Source organism: Notamacropus eugenii, chromosome 1 (assembly GCF_028372415.1).
Source record: "Notamacropus eugenii isolate mMacEug1 chromosome 1, mMacEug1.pri_v2, whole genome shotgun sequence".
NCBI lineage: Eukaryota > Metazoa > Chordata > Mammalia > Diprotodontia > Macropodidae > Notamacropus > Notamacropus eugenii.
In genome coordinates, this window is record NC_092872.1 from 183508206 (window position 1) to 183532615 (window position 24410).

A 24410-nucleotide genomic window follows, 5' to 3' on the forward strand; every position below is an offset into this window, starting at 1 on the left:
GAATTGGATCCCATTTGCTGAGTAAATGGACCCAGATGGTAGAGTTATTCCCTACATCATTTAAGTGAGAAAAATGAAACACTCAATTATAGTCAGGCTACCTTTGCAGTATGCTGCCGGCAAAATGGGGCTGGCATAGAAGTGATGTTAAAATTTCATTGTGAAATAATGTGGGCAGTAATAATAATAATAAAATTGATAGGTAAGATTCATATGACCCTCTCCATCAGTTCACAACAGTCTGTGAGGGAGGCCAAGAAACTGAGATTCAGAAATTTAGAGTGAATTGCCAACATAGCTAGTTACTCTAAGGGTCAGGGCTTGAATCTATATCTCCTGACTCTTCTACCTATGAGAATCCTCTGGTGGCTTACTTTCAAGGTTTTCTGACAGTTGAGGTAGGTGCACCTAAAAGAAAAGGGAATAGCCCAGATGATTTTGTTAAGGTTGCATTGTTATTGGCCTTGTGACCCAGAATTATCATGTGCTCACCTTTTAGAATATTCTTGAAGCCCAAGGCTTTTAGAAACAGCACTGCCCAATGAAGAAGCTTTTCTCCAGGATTACAAATGGAACAAGGAAATACCTGAGCCTTTAAACAGGGAAAAATGCACAGGTAGCAAGAGTCCCTAGAACTGCGCTGCTCTGCCATGTTGAATTTTCACCTATCTTTTCCTTATTTTCCCTCCAAAACAAACCAGCCAACCCTCATTGGCCAGCTTAATACCAGCTTGGAAGATGGGGCTTTGTGTGTTGTTATCTATTGTCTATTTGCAGTCTTCTAGTAGTAGGGAGGGTGATGTGCCCATTAGAGGTATGGCAGTGGCAGTAGCCCTCTTAAACTGTAGATTAACTTGCTCTGCCCCCTAGAAGATGATAAGAATGCCAGGACTCTCTACTGCTATGATACATTGCTACGCTTGAAACTTCACTGAGGATGAAGGCATATAACCATCCCTTCTTATGTGCAATAGGAGTATTTTACTGAAAAACATCACATAAATCAGATTTTTATAAAGCAAATTGTACTTTAAGGACAGTAGGGGCATTTGAAATCTAAAGGAAGTCTTAATTTTTTTTCTGATGAGCATAAAATTTTGAGAAGCTTAAGTTTTGTATGTATTATGCAGCATTTACTTAGGGCAAGACCTGTCTGTTTGAAAGGAAACTATTACCATGGTGGTATGTTAATTGCCCGGTTCCATGCATAGATAGGGACCTCTGGCTGTCAGTAAAGAAGAAGGCAATTTGCATGAATAATCATTTTTTTCCTGCATGGAGCAGTTTTCCTTGTATAATCTAAAAAGCCACATTTATTGATATAAAATGGAAAAAAGTAGAAATGCCCAGAAATTTATAGGATAAAACAACTTAGAAAGTGGGGCAGAAGTTATACTTAAGACCTGCATACCAATGTTCTGAGTATAGGTTATAGAAAAATCAGTCTTAATGCCTTATCATAGAAAGCTGAAAATGACTCCATAGGTATCACAAAACTTTGGTCAAATATGCCTCATGACTAGAATGTTTCAGGGGAGGTATATTCTTTATTTAAAACACACAGATGTATAGAAGGGGTAGTGGAATAGCATAATATGTAAAACTGACTTACATTTAAGTAGAAATTGATGAATATTAGGAAGGAAGCGTAATGGAGATGATTTAAGATAAAAAGTAGCATTTTCCAAAAGTCTTAGTATAGTTTTAAGACATTAAAGCTTAAGACTTTTGGGACACTATGCATAACAAGGGGAAATAAGTAATATTGTAGTGGAAAAAGTGTGCTATAACTGATCTCTGGTCAAAGGAAGAGCATAGATAAGATTATAACATGGATCACAAAACTGGCATAGAGATGGATTATCTCTGTGATGGGAGGATTAAAGCTGGCTAGATCACTTTGGTCATCTAAAATACATTTCTACAGTGTTTTGAGTTTTTGTAGGATGACATCTCATTTGATGTTCATCACAATGTTCTGAGATAGATTTTTATTAGCCCCATTTTGAAGATGATGAAACTGAGGTTTAGAAAAACTAAATGACTTTATTGTCACAAAACAAGTTCCTGAAGGGAGAAAGGAATAAGCATGGTATGTTCGTAGGGTATACATGGTAGGGAAAAGTGAAAAGGGGTGGGGTGAGGGGTGTCTGAAGGAAAGTAGAAGGAACAAATTGACTTTCAAAGGTTATTGCTTATCAGGTGATGATGTCTTCACACAAGTACAGGATAATTTTCTACTTTTGAAACTTTATGCCCTGAACACCAAATCCCCTTGTGGGATCTGCACCAGACCTGTGTCTTTTTAGGCCAGGCAGGTGGACCCTTGAAAGCAAACTGCTGGAAAGATAAATGAGGATGAGATGCTACATTTAATTATGCAGGCTTCTGTAATGTGTCTAGAACAGACATTCTTCTTGTGGAGAGTAATTATTCTTAGAGTGCCCATCTGAGGAAGATTATACTTTGGTAATTGGTTTGGAATCCTCTATCCACTTTTATTTTAGTCACCTTGCTCTAATCCTTTCTATCAATGTTTGTGAATTGAATCAGAGGTGCCCACATCTCTAGGGCACAGCTTAAAGTCACTCTCATTTCTATCCTGTCAATGACCCTGTTGAGCTGGGGCCTGGGCTTACCCAGAGATTGTATCACGTTCTTTAGCCTCTCTTTGTCATTTTAGGTTTTATCAGTTTGCATTGAGATCTAAGGGGTGGTTAGTTGGTTTAATGGTTAGATCATGGAGCTAAGGAAGCCAAGATCATAGATTCAAACCCAGTTCAATCCTGTAAGTTTCATTTTGTTCCACAACTAAGGTGGCATCCCGATTATTTAACAGTCAGGAAAGGCTTACTATATATTAGTCTCTGGGCTAGTTCCAGTGGGGGAAAAGCCCCAATCTCTGTCCTCAAGGAGTTTATAACATACATTGTTAGCTTTGAAGTGTGCCAAGTGGAAGAGCATGGCTGGTAAAGTAATTTAAAGTAAATTTTAAATTCTTGTCCTATGGTTGGTGAACTATCGAGGAGGCAGCATGGTCTTATCTACTTTTTAAGGGGTATCAACTACATTCCAATGAGTTTTAGAATGAAACTTTTTGAAGAGCATGTATGTCCTATATGATATATATACAATAAATATATATAAATATTTTATATCTAAATAATGTTGCAAAAGATAATATATACATTATATTATGCATAATTCTATAAATCGATTATATATCTAGTCAATGCCAGGGAGATTTTATACCATTTTCATCTGTACTTGCTTAAAATATATTTATTATTTTATTCAATACAGTGCACATTACCAAATAATTATTTTCTCTAAGAGCCTTTGCTATAAGAAACTATAAGAATTGGGAGGAGGGCCTGCAGAAGCTCCTACAGCCTTTCCCCATAAGCACAACAATCTGGAACTGTGACTTTATCGATGTGGAAAGTTTTCTAGTTTGGAATCTCCACTCGTGGGGTTGTCAGTTGTCTATGGCAGTGGTGTCAAACTCAGTTTGAAATGGGGTTGACTAAAATGATAAGGATACCTGTAGGCTGCATGATGACTTAGAAAATCACACACTAATATTATCTGTGTTTTATTGTACCTATGATTATTTTATTAACTATTTCCCAATTATATTTTAATCTGGTTCAGTCCAGACTCAGGAGTGTTGGGGCTGTGTTTGACACCTCTGGTCTATAGAGTATAGTCACAGAGATTTTCTTGGAGATGGTAATAATTTAAATGTCTTGTCTATGACCAATCAATCAATCAATCTTTGTTTAATTTTCACTACTTACTAGGTCCTATGCTAAATGCAGGCCATACAAAAAGAGGAAAAAGACAGACTCTGCACTCAAGGCATTTACAGCCTAATGAAGGAGATAGCATGCCAACAAATATATACAAAGCAGACTACATACAGGAAATTGAAGGAAAGCCCTAAAATTAAGAGAGGTTGGAAAAGGCTAGTATGTATTGAAGTCAGGACTTGAACCCAGATCTGTCTAACTCCAAGGCTGGCCATCTTTTCACTACTCTTACCAACTTCTCACAAGCACATTAGTACAAAAAGTTTATCATCTTGGAAAGCTTTGAAGAGCTTGGCCCTGAGGAAATGATATATGAGACAAGAGAAAGCAGATGGGATGTGGGATAGGAGAGGATGACAGCTGGGTGCTTTGTAGTGTTGGGACAGGGCAGGGCAAGACCCAGGAGAGGACAGCCTAGTGGGGACTCCTTGTGTTGGAAAGTATGTGGGGAGCATGAGAGCTCTAGGCATGAACTCTTCTTGCCTCAAGGAACTGTCCATAGTACTAACCAGATACTAACCAGAACCAGATGAGCTAATATATAGATGGCTCATTTATTTGGTCAAAAAGGTCAGCTCATATTTACTTCCAGTCCCACATGGCTCATGAACTGCTGGTTGCCCATTCTGACTCTAGTAGAGTGAATATTTGATTTACAATCCTTGTTATGTTGCTAGCTAGCTATGAAGCAATGGGTAAGCTACTTAAAATATCTTCACCCCATTTTTCTCATGGGACTGTTGAAAACTGCTTTCCCAAGCTCTCAGGGACATTGTGTATATTACATTTCATTAAAAGAGTTTGAGAGGAGGAGTAAGACCAAAGACACCTGACCTCAAGGATAAAGACTCAGCAAGACAGCAGAAATAGAGAAATCTCTAAACATGAAAAGAAGAGAGAGAGAATTGAGAGAACTGACCAGGAGGATTATGTATATCATGAAAAAGAGGTTAGAAAAAGAGAAGGAAAAACCATGAAAATGTGAGTTTTGTGTGTGTTTAAGAAATTGCTACACACTTAATTTTGTGTTCATCAAAGTATGGCTATATTGTAAATATTGTGAATATTTAAGAATATAAGATATGCAAGTTTAAGATAAAAGATCTGAGATGTGAAGGTAAATGAGATGTGAGCACTCAAAGTAGAAACACTGCTTCTGCAGTATAGCATGTCTCTTGTTAGTGCCGATATTGTTCCTTTTGCGTAAATTCAGCACAATTTTTCATTATGGTAACTAAGATTCTCAAGCAGCACCGTTATCTAAATCAGCAGGAGTTCACTGATGTCCCCATTGTTTTGCACTTGCTGATCTTTCAACATTCAGTGTTCCTATCAGGTTCTTTCTAAGGCATCCTCTGGACCTTTCCTTCTTCCTCAAATTTTACTGGCAACCAGTTTCTATGCCATCCCCTTAAGGAGCATCATGGAGAAGAGCACTGAAATGGGAATGACTGGGCTCTAGTCTCAGCTCTATTTTTAATTAGCTGTGTGACTTTGAGCAAGTCATTTTCCCTCCCTGTCAGTTTCCCAGTCTATAACATGAGTGTTTTGGATGAGATGGACTTTACAGTGTTTTCCAATTGTAAAAATGCTGTGATTCTACTTCCATACTAGGATCCTTTATTGTTGTTACTATTGTTTAGTCAATGAATCATCATTGACTCTTGTTGATCCCATTTGGGCTTTTCTTGGCAAAGACACTGGAGTGATTTGCTATTTTCTTCTCCAGATAATTTTACAGATGAGGAAACTGGGGAAAACAGGGTTAATTGACTTGCCCAGGGTCACACAATGAGTATCTGAGGCCAGATTCGAACTCAGAAAGATGAGTTCCTGAAACTAGGCCTGGCTTTCTATCCACTGCATCAACTAGCTGCCCACTACAGCACACTGCATATAGAGCTATCAATGAAACAGAGTGAGTGAGCAGCCTGAGGCAGAAGAGTGCCAATTTTTAAAGAATCTGTGGTTGTTTTCAGCTTCTTTTCACAAGTCCTGCCCTCCCATTCCCACCCTCCCCACCCCTTGTCTCTGAGTAACACATGTGTGTGAGCAAATGCTCTCACTCACACCCACTCCCACACACCATTCAAAGCAATATGGATAGAAAAGTTGTTTCATGTAAGGCTCATAGGCCTGACTCCTGGCAGAAAGAAAATTGTATTATGTGATGAAAGCATTGTTATTTGCCATGCGTGAAAGGTTATGGCTGAAAGAGCTGATATTCCATTTGCAAAATGTGATTTATAATCACATCCACTTGTGTATACACACACAACACACACACTTGCGTACACATGCACACACACACACACTCTACTACCACCAACAAATATGTTAAGAAAAGAGCAAAGAGTCGCATTAAAAATTCATGCCCTCTGTGCTGGAGAGAAAGGAAGGCAAATGTGCCAGTCATTTCACTATGAGGGTTCTTGTTTTCATGCTTGCAAGCCTCCAGAAGGATAATAGAATGGTAAATGCCTCAGATGCTTCAGATTGAAGCACAAGGGGACAGCAGGGCTACCTCATATCTCCGACTCTCTAGGTCTTAGACATGGAGTGAAAAGAAAACTCACAAGCCCTAAATCTGTGGCTTCTTACCCTCCCCTTTGTGACTGGTCCTGGGTCCTTCCTACTAATGATCTGCTGTAGGTCATTTTTTTCACTACAAAAAGAAAAAAAAATAAACCAACCCATTGGTTCTTTCTTCTTTCAAAAGGATGCCCTACTTTGAAGTTGAGTTGTGCCCAAACAGCTGGAATGTGTTCTGAGGGCATCAGTCACCACATCTACCATTTTAGCTGAGTAGCTTCCAGAGCAAGCAGTATCCCACCTGTTCTGAGGGAGAGCATGAAAGGTAATTTCCTCCTCCTAGCTCTCAGCGAAGCTATTGTGTTCCTGGATAGGGCCTCAGCCATTCTATTTTGGAGGCAGTTGTCATGTAATCAGCATCCGAAGAAGACCAATCTCTCATTTTTATTATAATTGTGGCATATCTTTAATTTGCTTGGCATAATACACTTAATCCATAATTATAAAATACGCAAGTAGCCCTTGGCTTCATTATGGTCTCTCGGTGCACAGGCAGCTCGGTGTTTTTTATTAATTTAACTTTATACAAGCTAACAGATTGCCATAAAGGAAAACAGAATTTCTCAACCAGTTCAGCTAATAGCTGTGTTTCGGCAAAGGACCCTGTGGTACCCGCTGAACAATAACTACCTCTCCAGCGCTGCTTGCAGTTTTTAATTGAATTTCTATCCCATGGATATCATGTTGGAACTATTCATCTGCTCCACTAAGTCTTCTGATATTAAACAAGTTCTTCCAAGTTATTATTGTAATACAAATACTGCTCGACAGTTGATTTGCATTAAAAATTCAGAGCCATGGTAAGGATAGCGCAGTACAGGGAGCTTCCTCAGAATATGTGCAAGCAAAACCGTGACATTAATACGGATGGAACTCTGGTGGGCTTATCTAGTTTCTTCTTTTCCATGTTTGAATGGGTGTTATTTGTTTATTAATAACAATAATTGGCATTTATATAGCACTTTAAGGCTTGCAAAGTGCTTTACATGTGTTGTTTATTTGATCCTTACAACCACTCTACGAGGTGGGTGTCTCATTTTTACCAACAAGGAAGAAAGTCTGAGAGCACTTAAGTGACTTGTCCAGGGTCACACAGTAAAGTTCTGACTTGGGATCCAAACTCAGGCCCTAAAATCTCCAGGTTCAGCACTCTATCCATTGCACCTAAAGCAAAATGTTGGGATTTTTGCATAGTCCTTGATTTAGTTTGGATAACTGGGTTTACGTACCATTCATAACCCTAGGTGAGATGTAGGCTGTCTGAAGTATTCAAGTTTTCGTTCATATTCTTGTCAGGTTTTTTTTCATTTCTTTTTCTTCTTTTTTAAAGAAATATTTGGCTTTATGAAATACTTACAATTGAAGAACTATTCCTAAAGCTGCAAGATTGTATTTATGTTCCCCATTGCTCCCACAGATCTCACACACTCGTATTTCATCCATACGATCTGGAAAAATTTGTTTAGGGTGAATGTGGCTTTGCTTATCTTCCTAGAATATTAGAACAGGAAGGGAATTTTAAAGATAATAGATATACAGAAGTCTTTTACATAGTGTGAAGAAGGGCTATTCCTTGAGCTTCTGTAATCTGTTGAGGGCAGCATCATAGCAGACAGTAACTAAGCTACTACTGGCCAAATTAGAGGCAGACTATTGAAATGGACCATTTGTCTTACTCACTGGGCCAATGCTTATGTTCTCATGGCTAAGTGGTTATTTATACAATTAAATTAGTTTTCCTAGGTTAGCATAATGGGACAGTCTAAAAAAGAGGACTCGAGAGAAGAATTCATCCTAATCTTTTTCACAAGGACACAATTTATTCAGGGTCAAGTAAGTCAGGGAGGGTTGGAAATATTCTTTAGAAAGGAAATCATCCAGAGACATTAATTTGTTTTTGGCTGCATTTTTATAATATTGAGGTCCTTGCAACTTGCTGAGTAGGAGGGACCAATGTCCTGCTACAGTGTCAGAGCTAGGATTTGCTTGCCCCTCCTCCCTGGACATATTCAGATTCAGATCTGACAAATATGGATGAAAATTACTAGCTCTGGTCTGGTCACCAGCAGGCATTTTTGCTCATCTTTCCAATTTCTGTGGGAAAGTGGTAAAGCTATTCTATATGGCTCAAAGTGTTTATCGGAAATGTTTTAAAGTTGTAAAACTTGCATGCCTGTCTGAGTGACTAAGTGCCATGGTGATGGTCAGCACAGAGCCTTAAAACTAATATAATTATTCATGTTCTTGAAGCTCTGAAAACTGCAGAACTGATCTAGGAAGGTACTTGACTGCCTCAACAGATAAACAGAAAAAGTAAAGTAATTACTGCTGAGTCAACACTTGTGCCCACAAACATAAACTTATAGCCGTTTGAGGATGCTTTGGGAATTTCAAAATTCTTTCTATCTCTTGTTAGTCTCCTTCCACAAGAATGAGGCAAAGTGCCAGTGACCAACAACCCACCATGCAGATAGGATTTTTCTTGTTTTGGCATAGCTATTGTTGCCTCAGCGCATTGTAGACTTTAGTCTGGTCTGGATCTCTAAGAGCAGCCAACAGTCCTAAAGGGATTAGAAATTGTGGGTTATGACACTATCCCTTGGTATCACATTGAGTTTGACGAATCTTTTCAAAAAATTCCTTTTGGTGGGGTTCTTGTTTAATCCTCGAGGTGATACAGTGGATAGAATGCTGAGTTTAGAGTCAGAAAGGGCCAAATTCAAATCCTGCATCAGACACTAGCTGTGTGATGTTGGGCAAGTCACTTAGTCTCTTTCTGCCTCAGTGCCCTCATCTATAAAATGAAAATGTTGAACTTGATGACCTCTAAGGTTTCTTCTAGTTCTCAATCTATGATACTATGATCCTATCCCCTTCACTCCTACTGGTGATTATGATAATCACCAAGGTTGAGAGAATCATTCTCTTCTGGGGAAAAGGGAATAGGGTTATCAGTAGCCATGTGAGTGTAAGTGAAAGGATGGAATGAGGTGGGAAGAAGAAAATTTTGGGGCCAAAGAAGTGCTTTCAGTTCTGGGAAGTCTGCTGCAAATGACAAGGAATTCTGTAGGGTGCCTCCATGAAATTCTAGTTTGTCTGATGCAGCCTGCCTCTTTGAAGAGAGCTTCAGCCCATTATGGAGGCAGCATCTACCTCGCCTTTGCTCTTACCTGATCTGCCCCACTGCTCCCAATCTTGAATCTACAGCTCAGGGGTCTAGAGAAGTAGCATTATTTTTCAGGAGCCAGAGATCTGCTACTTTGTTCTATCATTTGAAGGATATTGTTGAAAGTACTTTTATTTGGCTCTCTCTTTATCCTATCTAGATGTTTGGAACTATGCTTTATAGCTTGTAAAACCCAAAGAAATTGAGTAATTCTGTAGACTTCTTGTCACTTTGTAGAGCCTCATTGCAGCAAGGCAATCCTTTTATATCTCCTTAATTGACTCACTGTCCCACTCACCAGAGCTGCTATTCGAAATCTTTTCATCCCTCCCTTAGCCTCCCATGACATTCCCTTCTACCACCCTTTCAGTTGAGGACCTCACCTCATACTTCACCAAAAAACCTGACCATTTGCCAAGATCTCTCTCTTCTCCCTTCCTCTTCATCTCATTTTATCTCATGCAGATATCTTCCCTTCCTAGATCTTCCTTTACCCTGTCTTAGAAAGAAAAATAACTCTTCTCCTTGCTGAGACAAATCCCTCTACATGCAGCTTTGATCTCCTTCCATCCTGCCTTCTCTAGCAGATTTCCCAATCTGTTATCCCCACTGCCTCACCAATCCCCAATCCCAACCTTTCTGCTAGTGCTTCCTTGCTTCCTACAGACGTGTTGATGCCCATCTTTAAAGAAAACCTTTCCTTGATCCTGTCTTCCTGGCTGGTTACCTAAATTCTCCTTCCCTTTCACATGGCTAAAAGCTATCGATAATTTGCGCCTTTCGTTTAATTCTAAACCCTTTGCAGTCTGACTTCCAAACTCATCATGCAACTGAAACTTCTCTCTCCAAAGTTACCAGTGATCTATTAGTTGCCAAATCTAATGACCTTTTTCAGTCCTCATGCTTCTTGACCTCTCTGCAACCTTTGACAATGTAGCTCACTATCTTCTGGATATTCTCTCCTCTCTTAAGTTTTCACAGCATTATTCTTTCCTGATTTTCCTACTACTTGTCTGACTGCTCCTTCTTATATTCCTTGGCTGATTCTTCTTCTGGGTCATGCTCATTAACTCTGACTTTTCCCCAGAAGTCTGTCCTGTGCTCTCTTCTCTTCTCCCTCTATACTACATCATTTTGTGATCCCATCAACTTATAGATTCAATGATCATCTCTATGGAGATGATTCTCATCTCTTTTTATCCAGCCCCAGTGTTTATCTGTCTTCCCTACTCCTCATCCTTTTGCTCTTCCAGACTTCCCTATTGCTATTGAGGGCACCATCATCTTTTCAGTCACTAGTTTCAGAAACTCGTTGTCATCTTTTGCTTCTCACTTGCACTTATGTGACACAATCAATTTGTTACCAAACCTTGTAATTTTTACCTTGAGGACATCTCTCATGCAGGTCCCCCTTCTCTCCATCACATAACTGCTACCATGAAGCAAACTCATATCGTCTTATACCCAAATCGTTGCACTGGCCCTTTGGTTGATATTTGGTATGCTCTACTCCAGTCTGTCTTTGACTTCTCTGCCAAGGTGATTTTCCTAAAGTGTAAGTCTCACCATGTCAGTTTTCCTGCTCAATAAACTCCAATACCTCAAGGATCATATGGAAAATTCTCTATTTGACTTTTAAAGCCCTTCCAACCTGGCCCCTTCCTATGTTTAATTTTCTCACTCTCTACTGCGTTCCATGAACTCTATAATCTGACTCCACTAGGCTTAATACTTTTCCTTGCACATGACACCATATTTCCTATGTGTTGTTCAGTCATTTGTTTTGTCACTCATGTCCAACTCTTTGTGACCTTATTTGGGGTTTTCTTGGCAAAGATACTGGAGTGGTTTGCCATTTCCTTCTCCAGCTCATTTGATGAGGAGACTGAGGCAAACAGGATTAAGTGACTTGCATGGGGTTCACACAGCTAGTAAATGTCTGAAGTCAGATTTAAACCCAGGAAGTTGAGTCTTCCTGACTCAAAGGCTGGTGTTCTATTCACTGTGCCACCTAGCTGCTGCATCTCCCAACTCTGAATTTTCACTGACTTGCCTCCATACCTGGAATGCTCTCCCTCCTCACCTCCTCTTTCTAACTTCCTTGTGTTCCTTCGCGTCCCACCCGCTCAATGCTAGTACCTTCCACTTCTACTGTGTATATCCTATATCTTGTAATTGTGTACACGTTGTCTTCCCCGATAGAATTTGAGCTCCTTGAAAGCAGGAACTGTATTTTTTTGCCTTTCTTCGTATCTCCAGCTCTTACCACGGTGTCTGGCACATAATAACCACTCAATAAGTGCTTGCTGGAGTCTAGATTGTGGAAGATAAGCTGCTTGAAGCCAGGGACCATTTCATTTTTGTCTTCATGTTCCCAGCATGATGCTTGGAACATAGACTGTTAGGAATATATTTCTAGGAGCATAATGCCAGATGGTGAGCTTAGTTGAGACAATGAGCAATATGTTTTTGGGGATATGATGGGAAAGAAAATGATGATGGACCAGAGGACCAAGCTTCAAATTCTGCCTCTGAAGCTAACTTTGTAACCTTGGACAAGGCTCAAGGGCCTCATTTTCTTTATCTAGTAAATGAGATCATTGGATTAGATAACCCTTGGCCTAGAGATTCCTTCAAGCTCTGGATCTATAATCTTTTCTTGTCCTTCTCAGAAACAATAACATGCCAATGTGCTCTAATGGAAACAGATCTGTCTTCCAGTCTTTGGTCTGCTGTGAACTCACTGTTCTTGCTCAAATCCATTTCCTTCAATCACTCTGTTTCCCCATTTGTAAAATTGGAAATAATGCCCAATAGTCTTCTCCATTTCCCTTCCCTCCAGCAAAGCTGTGAAAGTGAAAAATTAGCACTTTAAGGACCTCCATAATTTGCCCTAGCCAGCCTTTTCAGTTCTTGGAGACGTTACCTGGATCTTTTTTCCTTTGCTCCCCAACTTACTGTGCACATCCTTGTGTATCAAAAGTTTTCACTCCTGCCATTGCCTCTATACCCTGAGATGCCTTCTTCTATTTTTCTGCCTTCCTAAGTCCTCTATATCTCTTCAGGTCAGTATTTTGCTGGAAATAAGAAAGTGGTAAAGGAATATATTAGAATAATGCCTAGAGTAATACTTTGTAATTGGAATATTAACATTTTGATTGAGTTGACAGCACATTTAAATGGAAATATTTAACTGAAAAATGTTACCATCAAAACACACATATGGGATCTGCAAGACTTTCTTAATGAAAGATAATGTTTGTCATAGACTAAAGAACTTCATGATCAGAATTGAGAGCTTAGCAGTACTTATCCTTCAGCTGTGAATTTTTATCTGATGACTCCAGCCCAGAGAGTTATCTTGTTATTTTAAACTTGTGATGATACTAAATTTTTTTTAATTAAAAATCATTGTTTATGGAGGGGAGAAGTAGCTTCCTTCTCTTTTCTGAGGACCTCCTTCCTTTTCAGGAAACTTCTATGATGGAAATCACCATTCAAAAACTGTTTTCCCTATTTCCATGTAGCCTCTCTAATTGGCACCTCCCTTCTCTGTAACATGAGAGGTGAGAGATTAAGCAGATACAGTTGAGCGAGACTTTCATTCCTTTGTACAAAAGCCAACTCTTCTCCATATCTCTGAGCTGCCCTGATGAAAGCAGTAACAATGGACCCAGGAGTCCAGTTGATCAACTGTGAAGGAATGGCAAGAACTTGGTATAATGAAGCAACCAGTTCAGGGATCAACCTTTCACAGGACAGTCATAGTTGCCTTGCTCCTGCTATGACCCGAAGACCATATGTATGCCTTGGGTTCTGGTAACATCTCTGTTTGTTACCCTTCTTTATTCTTTTAGGGAGATGGCAGCTGCTGCCTTGATTTGGGGGTTAGTGCCACCAACTATCTTCAGCTTCTTTTATTGCTTCTTACAGTGTGGTTCTGGTTGTCATCTTTCTACACAAAATTGATATATGTCATTATATCTCCCCTCCACGATATCTATGTTTCTGCCAAAATAGTGTCCTCATTATTTCCTATAGTTGGCACTCTATTTTCTCTCTCCTTGTCTTTGGATGGCCTTACCATGTCTGAAATATTCTCTCTTTCCACGGCTACCTCTTGGAAGCTTCCTTCAAGGTTTAACAGTTCCTGCCTTAGGAATTTCCTGTTCTTCCCCAGGTCTTCACTTGCTTTTCAGAATCATACTGTTTTTACATTGTATACTAATTGTATTTACTTTTAGAATGATATATTTAGGGCTGGAAATTACTTTCGAGACCCTCTATTCCATCCCTGTCAGAATACAGAGGCAAATAAGACCCAAAGATTAAAGTGACTTTCTAAAACCCTACACATAATAAGTAACAGAGATGACTAGATTTGAATCTAGGTTGTCCTCTGTGAGCGCATAGACTTAATGATTTTTTTTATCTCTATTCATGTTTTATCTTCATAATATAATATAAGCTTTCTGAGGATAGAGACTGTTTTGTCTTTATATTGCTATTGTCCATCATAGAGGACATGATAAATGTGTGTTGGATTTTATTCAGTTGGCTATGTTTTCCACTCCATGTACCCATCTTGGGTGTTTTAAGTTAAGCCACATAACCTTATTGTGAACATAAAAAAGTCTATTTCTTTGTATTGAAGGGATTGTCTAATTCTTCTGTGAAGTTCACTTCATATCCCCAATAGTCCTGCATAAAACTCAGTACTTAGTGGTTTTTTGCTACTTACTTAGATTTTATTGATTCAATAAATATTTACTGAGTACTTATTTTGTGCTAAGTCTTATGTTGTGTATGTCTAGTAGGGGAGATTTTATACACACATACATACATAGATATCTCTCTCTCTATATATATATATATACTATATATAGGCAAATACCTGTAATACATATATATACATATTATATGTACATATACAATACAAATATATATATACATATACATATGTATGCAAATAACTGCAGTACAAAATGTTCTAAGTCCATAAGAGTCAGGATTTGAATAATAGGTAAGATTTCAACAGATCAAGAAGAGAGAGTTAATGTAGGCAATCGGAATGATTTAAGTGGCAGCCTTTGGAAAGTACAGGATAAATTTGGCAAATATTTTGTTTGGCTGGAGCATAGGACAGGTGAAGTGGAGTAGAGGAAGATAACACTGGAAGGGCAGATTGAGCCAGGCAGAGAATGGTCCTTTATTCCAGGGTAAGGAATTTAGAATTTATCATGTAAGCACTGGGGACTTATCCAAGGTTCTTTTGTACGATTTGAACAGATTAGTAGAATTGGGAACAGTTCTTTAAGGAACTTGGCAGGTTGGATTAGTCTTAAGGAAGGGAGACCACTTAGAAGAAGCAGTAATGATGTGATTTCAGGTAGATGGGGTGTTTTCTAAGGAATCAAAATAATTCCTATTTATTAAAGCTGTTTGGGTGGAAACTGTGGGCCCTATTGGCCATTCTTCAGAACCAGCCTTAAGCAAAACTGCAAATTTAGAAAAAAAAAATTTCTCCTATTATCAGTCACTTCTTTTTCCTTCATGATAATCCCTTAGGGAGTGGCAAATATCCAAGATAACTAAAGCATAGGGTAGATAAAGCAGACTAAATGAGACTAAGAAAATTACCTGTATACATGCCCAGGTTCCCTCTTTCTGTTGTCTTTCTACTGTATTAACTTTCTCTCTGTAAAATATGTGATTATCCTTTACAACTGATTGGAAGAGAGTTCCGTCTCTTAGTGATATTTGTATTTTAGGGCTTATCTCTCACCAAGAGAAGAATTGATTCTATTAGAAAAATTCCAGGTGTTATCAAGCAGGTGGGAGAGGATTTGGTGACAGGAGCCTTTCTTGGTGTCTCATGAGATTGTACTATGCATAGAGGTACCGCCTGCTTTCTTGTGTTTATAAAATCAGTCCTCCTCCTGGAAAAAGAGATTTAAATGATTGCTGGTGTACATGGCTGGGATATCCCTGAGTTGGAAGTCATCTTGTCCACCAGGCTATTTTCTCTGATTTCATCTCTAAGGTTAGATGAAGATAAACATTAGCATCAACAGTTATTGATGGGGATGCTACTGGATAGAGGTTAGAGGGTAGTTTCTCATTTCAACAGGTGATCCGTTTTGGAGTGGAGATGACAAGGCACAAGCCACAACTGCATTTTGAAGGAGCATGTTTGCCATTTTATGTCCAGGGAAAAAAGAGATTAATATTTTAAAAATTCTTGCAACTCTTCTATGTATCTGACTTGTTAAAATGGATAATCTCTACTGTCTGAGAGATAATGCCTTGGAGTGGAAACCATGATTATTTATTTTCTCTGCTTTCAGCATCATTTATATGGCAAAGTATGAAAAAAGAGTAACGCTTTTCGATAACATCTCCAAACACGTATTTAATGCAGATTTAAAAAGACAGCTGTTATTTTACCAGTCTCCCTTGATCATTGCAAATACATAGAGGTTCAGCGACTGTGTAATAGCTATGCACACATCACAATAGGAAATACAAATGTGGGTGGATGCATATAGATTGTAGTTTAATCTTTAGAAATATTTCTGCTGATCAATTACTGTAGCACCAGGGCATGCAGTTGTCCCTTTTAAATCAAAACGCCCTATTTGTGAACTCCAATTCAGTGCTTTGCTGGGGATAGAGAGAGGTGGTAAAGGAATATATTAGGAATGCAAAAAAGTAATAGTTTGTAATAAGAATATTAACATTTTGATTGAGCTGATGGAGCATTTAAATGGAAATATTCAATTGCAAAGATGGAGGCTCAGAGAGAAGCTAGAATACAAGCATGCAATCTGTGTGATTTTCCTTAATGAAAGATAATGCTTGTAATAGACTAGAACAACTTCATGGTAAGCATTGAAGGACTGGTCATGCTCATTTTTCAGATGTATGCTATAAAGAATAGGAAAGAGAGCACTGACAAATGCAGGTGGAACACTGTCCTATTAAAAATTATGAAGACAGTAGACACATTTATATATATATATATATATATATATATATATATATATATATATATATATATATATATATATATATATATATATATATATATATATATGGTCATTTGAAGGAGGGCAAACAGATCTGGGTCCAAGAATTAGAATTTTATCTGACAACATGTGGTGGTGAAAAGGCAATGGAATAGGGGTCAGGAAAGCTGGGTCCTAATTACAATGATAAAATAACCCTTCTTGTGGTGGGTACGAATTGTCAATATGACTATATTTAAATGTTAGTTATATTGTAAAATAGTAAAAACAGTCTTATGAGATAAGCTGGTAGTTTTTTTTAAATTAATTTTTAAAGCATTTCACAGCTCTGAAAGAGTTCAAGTTCTGGATGTGCTAGTGACTACTTCATTAGGAAGCATTTATTAAACAATACTGTTTGCCAGAGATAAGCTGGTATTTTTTAAAATTAATTTTTAAAGCATTTCTTGGCTCTGTAAGAGTTCAAGTTCTGGATCTGCTAGTGACTAGTTCATTAGGATGCATTTATTAAAACAATGCTGTTTGCCAGGCGTTGCACTAAACATTTAGACTAGAAAGGAAAAATAAACATACGTTTTCTACTTCTTTTTTTAAAATTAATTTATTTGTCTATTTTTAGTTTTCAGTAGACACTTCCACGAGATTTTGAGTTCTAAATTTTCTCCCCCTCTCTCCCGTCCACTCACCCCAACACAGTGTGCATTCTGATGACCACTTCCTCCAATCTGCCCTCCCATCTATCACACCCCTCCCTTCTCTTCTTCCCATCCCCTCTATTTTCTTGTAGGGCAAGATAGATTTCTATACCTCATTGCCTGTATATCTTATTTCCCAGCTGCATGTAAAAACAATTTTTAACATTTGTTTTTTAAAACTTGGAGTTCTAATTACTTTCCCTTCCTCCCTCCCCATCCATCCCCACTGAGAAGACAAGCAATTCAATATAGGTTATACATGGGTAGTAATGCAAAACACTTCCATAACAGTCATATTATGAAAGAGTAATTATATTTCTCTCCATCTTATCCTGCCCCCTCATTTATTCTATTTTCTCTTTTGACCCTATCGCTCCTCAAAAGTGTTTACTTCTACTTACTCCCTCCTCCCATTTTCCCCTCACCCACCCCCACTTTTCCCCTTCCCCCATACTTGCTAGTGTAAGATAGATTTTCATACCAAATTGAGTGTGCATGTTATTCCCTTCTTAAGCCAGATGTGATGAGGGTAAGGTTTACTCTTTCCCTCTCACCTTCCCTCTCTTCCCCTACATTGAAAAAGCTTTCTCTTGTCTATTTTATATGAGATAATCTATTTCTTTCTTTTTCCTCCTGATACATTCCTCTCTACCCTCTTAATTTTATTTTTTTAGATTTCATCTCTACCTATTCAACTCAACCCATATCCTCTGTCTAAACGTATATAATCCCTCCAACTACTCTAATACTGAGAAAAGTCTCAAGAGTTGCAAATATGATCTTTCCGTGTAGGAATGTAAACAGTTCAACTTTAGTAAGTCCATTATGATTTCTCTTTCCTGTTTACCTTTTCATACTTCTCTTGCTTTTTGTGTTTGAAAGTAAAATTTTCTGTTCAACTCTGGTCTTTTCATCAAGAATGCTTGAAAGTCCTCTGTTTCATTTAATGACCATTTTTTCCTGAAGTATTATATTGTTTTGCTAGGTATGTGATTCTTGGTTTTAATCCTAGCTCCTTTGACCTCTGGAATATTATATTCTGAGCCCTTCAATCCCTTAATGCAGAAGCTGCTAGATCTTGTGTTATCCTGATTGCATTTCCACAATACTCGAATTGTTTCTTTCTGACTACTTGCAATATTTTCTCCTTGACCTGGGAACTTTGGAATTTGGCTACAATATTCCTAGGAGTTTTTCTTTTTGGATCTCTTTCAGGAGGTGATTGGTGGATTCTTTCAATATCTATTTTACCCTCTGGTTCTAGAATATCAGGGTAGTTTTCCTAGACAAATTTTTTTTGTTCCTTTAAATTTTATTTCACTTAATCCAATTTAGTAGACAATTAATGTTTTCCATCAAGTTGTGGTGCAGAAACTTTCACAGACCTCACAGTTTTTCATTTAAGTTCTGCCTTTGTAGGAGCCTCAGCAGCAGATGCAGCTGTCTTCTTCATTGCTTGCTTTGCTTTTTTTTTGCTTCCTTGGCAGCCCTGATGGCCTGTTCTCTTTGAGCCTTCCGAACTTCAGATTTCTGGTTCCTCTTGGCCATTATATCAGCAAGAGAAGCCCCAGTGATGGCCCTCTGGAATTTAACAGCCTGGCCTGTTCTTTTCTTTTGAATCTCTTCTGACTGTCCCTTCTTGTGTTTTCTTCTATACAGAACAGTCCAATTGATTTGCCAGGGGTTACTCTTTGAAAGGAATGCAGACTCGCATTTTGCATTCAAAAATTGGAAAACCTTCCCATTCATGTGGGCATAGAGCCTCCCATGACCTGGGTAAATCTTGTACCCATTGAAACTGCACAGCTCAACCTTCGTGGCAGCAAGTGGAAGGAAGATGGTGAAGAGAAAGAGCAATAATTTTCTTGAAAAATGATATCTAGGCTCTTTTTTGATCATGGCTTTCAGGTAGTCCCATAATTTAAAAATTGTCTCTCCTGGATTTATTTTCCAGGTCAGTTGTTTTTCCAGTGAAATATTACACATTGTCTGCTATGTTTTCATTCTTTTGACTTTGTCTTATAATTTTTTGATTTTTTATAAAGTCATTAGTTTCCATCTGCTCCATTCTAATTTTTAAGGAATTATTTTCTTCAGCGAACTTTTCTACCTCCTTTTCCATCTGGGTTATTCTGCTTTTTAGGGCATTCTTCTCCACATTGGCTTTTTGGATCTCTTTTGCCATTTGGGTTAGTCTATTTTATTAAGGTGTTATTTTCTTCAGCATTTTTTTGGGTCTTCTTTAGCAAGCAGTTGACTCGATTTTCATGATTTTCTTGCTTTGCTCTCAATTCTCTTCCCAATTTTAGTTCTACTTCTCTGACTTGATTTTCAAAATCCTTTTTGAGCTCTTCCATGGTCTGAGACCATTTCATATTTTTCTTGGAGGCTTTGGATGTAGGAGCTTTGACTTTGTTGTCTTTCGTTTGCATGTTTTGGTTTTCCTTGTCACCAAAGTAAGATTCTATAGTCTGCTTCCTTTTCTGGTTTTTGCTCAATCCTCCAGCGATTTACTTGACTTTTGAGCTCTTTGACACGGTAGTTCTCTGCTTCCAGTGGAAGTGGGAGGTGTACTGTCGTCTGCTTCAGCTGTCCACAATCTGTGGGCCTAGAGCTCCAGAAACAGTCACTGCTGCTGCGAGTTCCTCTGCACCCTCCCCATTCTGCTGGACCACTCTACTCTCTTATACAGGTCCCACTGGATTTTTCCACTGACCTTTCAATTTGTCCTCAGTGTTTTGGGGTTGTGAAGTCTGGAAATGGCCACTGGTGCCTGATATTCAGTCCCCCCCAAGGTCTATTCAGGTCTCATCTGTGCTTGCATGGCCCACACTGCACTCTGCTCCCAGCATGGCATGATAACACTTCCCAGTGACCTTCTTGTCTTGGGCTGGAAATATAGGTTGTGCAGCTCCAGAATTTGTTTAGAGTCATCTTTTTACAGGTATTTGCCTGGGTTTGCGGGGAGAGGGCTAGCACATCCATGTTGTTACTCTGCCATCTTAGCTCTGTCCATTTTCTCTTTCTTATAGGAACTTACATTGTAATAGGGCAGAAAACATATGCATGATAGTTGCGTATCCTGTGTGGACCTCTGTAGACTTCTCTTGCCATTAGAAAATTTCTAGTCCAGAATTAGGAATATGACCTCAATAATTACATTCTGACCTGGAAATTGAGTGGATCTGGGGACTTGGTTTGATTAAGCCATGGATATTCCTATTTCTCATGGTATGTCCATCATCTTAGCTTGGCCAATGACTAGGGAGTTTGATAAGATATCCCCCCAAATGGGCATATGCTTTGAGACAGAAAGAGAAAGACAGTCTGTACCTGAGTCTGATCAGTAGTAGTTATGCTTAAGGTAGGGTCTAGTGGATCATAATAGTGGCCATAAGTGACCATGTCATCATGATTTAGACTAGATTTAATTGCTAGTCAGCTGCAAGAAGCTGAATTTTACCTAACTGATCAATAAGCATGTACCTACTGTATACTGGCACTGGCCTAAGTGCTGGGGACAAAATTTAAAAAAATTAAATAACCCCTACTTTGAAGAAGTTTACATTTAATGGAGGCATGATGGGTACATAGATAAGTATGTAGAAAATAAATACAAAATAAATTTTAAAAGTAATTAAATAAACGGTAATTTAGGAGGAAGGGCACTAGCTGTCGGAGGGGATCAGAAAAAACTGTGTAGGAGGTGGTGTTTGAGCTGATACTGAAGGAAAGAAATGATTTTGTGAGACAATAGGCACTGAGATGGGATGAAGTATCATGTGTGAGGAAAAGAGATAAAGCCATTTTGACTGACTTTTATCATGTGAGAGGCAGAGTAATATATAGGATGCTAAAAAGATAGATTGGGGCTAGTCTGTAAAATGCTTTAAAAACTTAAAACAAAAAGGAGTTTACATTTTATCTTAGAGGCAATAGGGAACCATTGATCCTTATAGGATGGGTGAGTGACATAAACAGACCTGTGCTTAAGGAAAATAATTTTAGCAGCAGGATTTAAGATTCCCTGACATGAAGAGGAACTTGAGTCTAGGAGAACAATTAGGGAGACCATTGAAGCAATCTCGATGTGAGAGATAAGGAGGGCTTGAACTGAGTAATGGATGTGTGAAACAGATAGGAGTTGGATGTGAAAGATATTGTAGAAGTGGAAATGGCAGCATTTGCAATTGATTGGAAGGATATGTGGTGTGAGGGAGAATGAAGAGTTTAGTGTATTGTTGAGATTGTGAACTTGAGAGACAGAAAGAATGGTGTTGTTTTTGACAGAAACAGGAATGTTTAGAAGAAAGGTGGCGTTGAAGGTCAAATTAAAGAGTTCTGTTTTGTACATTGAATTTGAGATGTATCTGAGATCTCTAGATTGAAATGTCTTGGCTTCATAGAACTGCTCAGGGGAAGAGACAGACTGGACATAAGATCTGTGGATAATCTACGTAGAGAAGTAATTAACTCCATAGGAGCTTATGAGGAGAGGGAAGGAGGGAAAAAGGCAAGAGAAACAGGAACACACAGAGAGACACTGGGAAATACAGAGACAGAGTGGGAGATAGATAGTCACAGAAAGAGACATAGAAAAACACAGAGAACAGAAAAGATGGCTTTGGGACAGTCTTGGGGAACATCCAAAATTTAGGGGCATGATGCTATGGATACAATCAACCTTAACAGGCTAGTGATTTTGTCACAGATTACTGACTTAGAGATTTCTGTTCATAGAACACTTTCCATGACAACACCTATAGAAATTAACTGGGGGAAAGGAAGAAAAAATCTGAAAGGATTCCCTGAGTCTAGGGAAAGAATATTTAGGGCCAGATATAGAAAGATCATCCTTAGCCATGGCTAAGTCAAACAGTGGGAAGGGAGAAAAAGGACTTCTAAATTGTACCAGCTCAACCAAACTATTCAGAGTGAAATTGTATTAGGATGTGTATACCCATGAAATTGATCAACTCTGTCTTTTCACTGGGTTTATTTACTTTCCTACCTAGTAAAGTCTTTCTTGAATAAGTTAACTTTGTTTCAATTGAACCAAGATAAGGAAAAGTTTTTTTGAACCTTTGTCAAGATCAAAAAGGAGATCGAAGTACTCTGTAATGGTTGTAGAATTTGTGACCTGCATTCCTAAGATATATCTTGAATGGACTATCTAAGATCCCTCCCAAATTTATCCGTTGTTGCCCTATGATCTGTCATGCTGAGTATCTTTTAAGGGAGGGGGTGTTAGTAGATTTAACTGTAAATGCTATTCCTTGCCTGTTTGGAGTATTTTGTCACAGTCCCCTCTTTTCACCAACCAGTTTTTCAGCTTTGGAAAAGTCAGTCATTCTTGGCTTTGGATCATGTGCAAAATGGGCACAATAATATATTCTCTGCCTACCTTCCTGGATTATTGTGAGGACTAAATGAGATAGTGTGTAAATACTTTGAAACTGCTTTGGCAAAAGTATTTTAATCCTGTTACTGAAGACCATTAACATAGAAATGAAATCAGCTGTGAGTATGTGCTTACTGAATTGGCATTATGATTTAAAAGATGGCTTATCCATAGGAGGGCTTCATTTCTATCTTGGTTGAAAGGTAGAAGCAGAATTTCAGAATAAGTGGATAAGACCTTAAGACCATTTCATACCTACTCCCCACTCTACTGGCTCATTTTGGCCTAGAATATCTGATTTTTCTAAGATGTTTAGATCTACAGTGAAATGTTCATGTGCCTGATATTTTGAAACTTGACTAATAGTTATGGATTGTTTGTGTAGTTCAGACATACAGTGTTAAAAGAATAGCCATGTTCCTGGTCAGGGTAGCTATAGTCTTTCATGTTGGAGAGGTATCAGGGTCACTTCATGACGCTGGGAATTCTTGCTGGAGTCATCATGGCTTTGTCGTTGCCTGCAGTTTTGCTTCGAAGTGTGAATACCATCCACTATTCACCAAATCATGTTGCCTTTCACTATTACAGCTAAATGGAGCAGTGGATAAAGCATTAGACTTCGGGAAGATCTGAGTTCAAATCTTGCCTCAGACACTTCCTAGCATCTTGGGCAAGTCACTCAACCTCCCTCAGCTTCAGTTTCCTCTTTAGTAAAATGGGGATAATAATAGCATTGAATTCATAGGATCATCGTGGGTATCAAAAAAGGTAACATGAAAAGCACTTTGCTACCCTTAAAGTTCTGTATAAATGATAGCTATTATCATTATAATTACTGCTCTTATTGTTATTGCTGCTGCTTTTAGAGGTGAAGTCTTCTTTCAAGACCAAAGCTAAGGCTGCTGGGTTAATAGCAAAACTCCTTTATCGATACACGGGACAGAAAATTCAGTGACCTTTAGGTAGAAGGGAGTAGAAGATGTGAGAAAGGAGTCCTGAATCTGTACTTCCAACTGATGTGGCATGATTTGGTGAACAAGTGGCACTTTAGGACATAGAATGAACTCAGCAAAGAAGCAAAAGAGGGAAGTCAGTTTGATGTTGAATAAGCTGTTGCTTCTTTCCAATTAATCACACTCTATCTTATCCTACTGGCAGTTGAGAGGCTCCTAGATCCTAATGAGTCCCTTAGTAATGTTAAAAACTAGCATTGTAAGACTTCACTTTCTTGGAGACACATGATTGATCTGGCTATTGGTGAGTATAGACATTGTGACTTCTTACCATATAATGTTGTCATTAGATGAGAAGATTAAGTGCCATGTTGGTATAGCAGACTGTGAAAAGGCTGTGACTAATTCACTCAGAATGTAGGAAAGATTAAAAAAACAACAACCCTCAAATGAAAAAAAGAACAAAACTAAAGGGTTTACCTCATTTATTAGCATCATAAAAGACATAAAAGGCATTCTTGGCCAAGAAAAAGTCTTCTTGTTTTAGGAATATTTATCCCCTATGCCAAATAATATAGCAATATAGCCCAAGCAGCCAGCTGGGGCTTATGACTATGGAATGTGTCACATTTCTTAGTTGAGACATCATGGAATATCTCTTAGGACTCCAAAGGACACCATGAGTTTCTGTTCCAATATTCTTTGAAATGCAGGAGATTCCATGAGAGGGATCTGCATGCCTGGTGCCAGTTAACCTATTTCC

The 24410-nt window shown here is 38.5% G+C and overlaps 1 protein-coding gene and 1 pseudogene across 2 annotated transcripts in view; one reads left to right on the forward strand and one right to left on the reverse strand.

Annotated features, from left to right (window-relative positions):
* SORCS3 (sortilin related VPS10 domain containing receptor 3) overlaps window positions 1-24410 on the forward strand; it is a 676074-nt gene that overhangs the window by 226541 nt on the left and 425123 nt on the right. The gene's annotated exons all lie outside the window — the stretch shown is intronic.
* The window catches only part of LOC140529163 (large ribosomal subunit protein eL24-like), a 42925-nt pseudogene continuing 37150 nt past the window's right edge, over window positions 18636-24410 (reverse strand).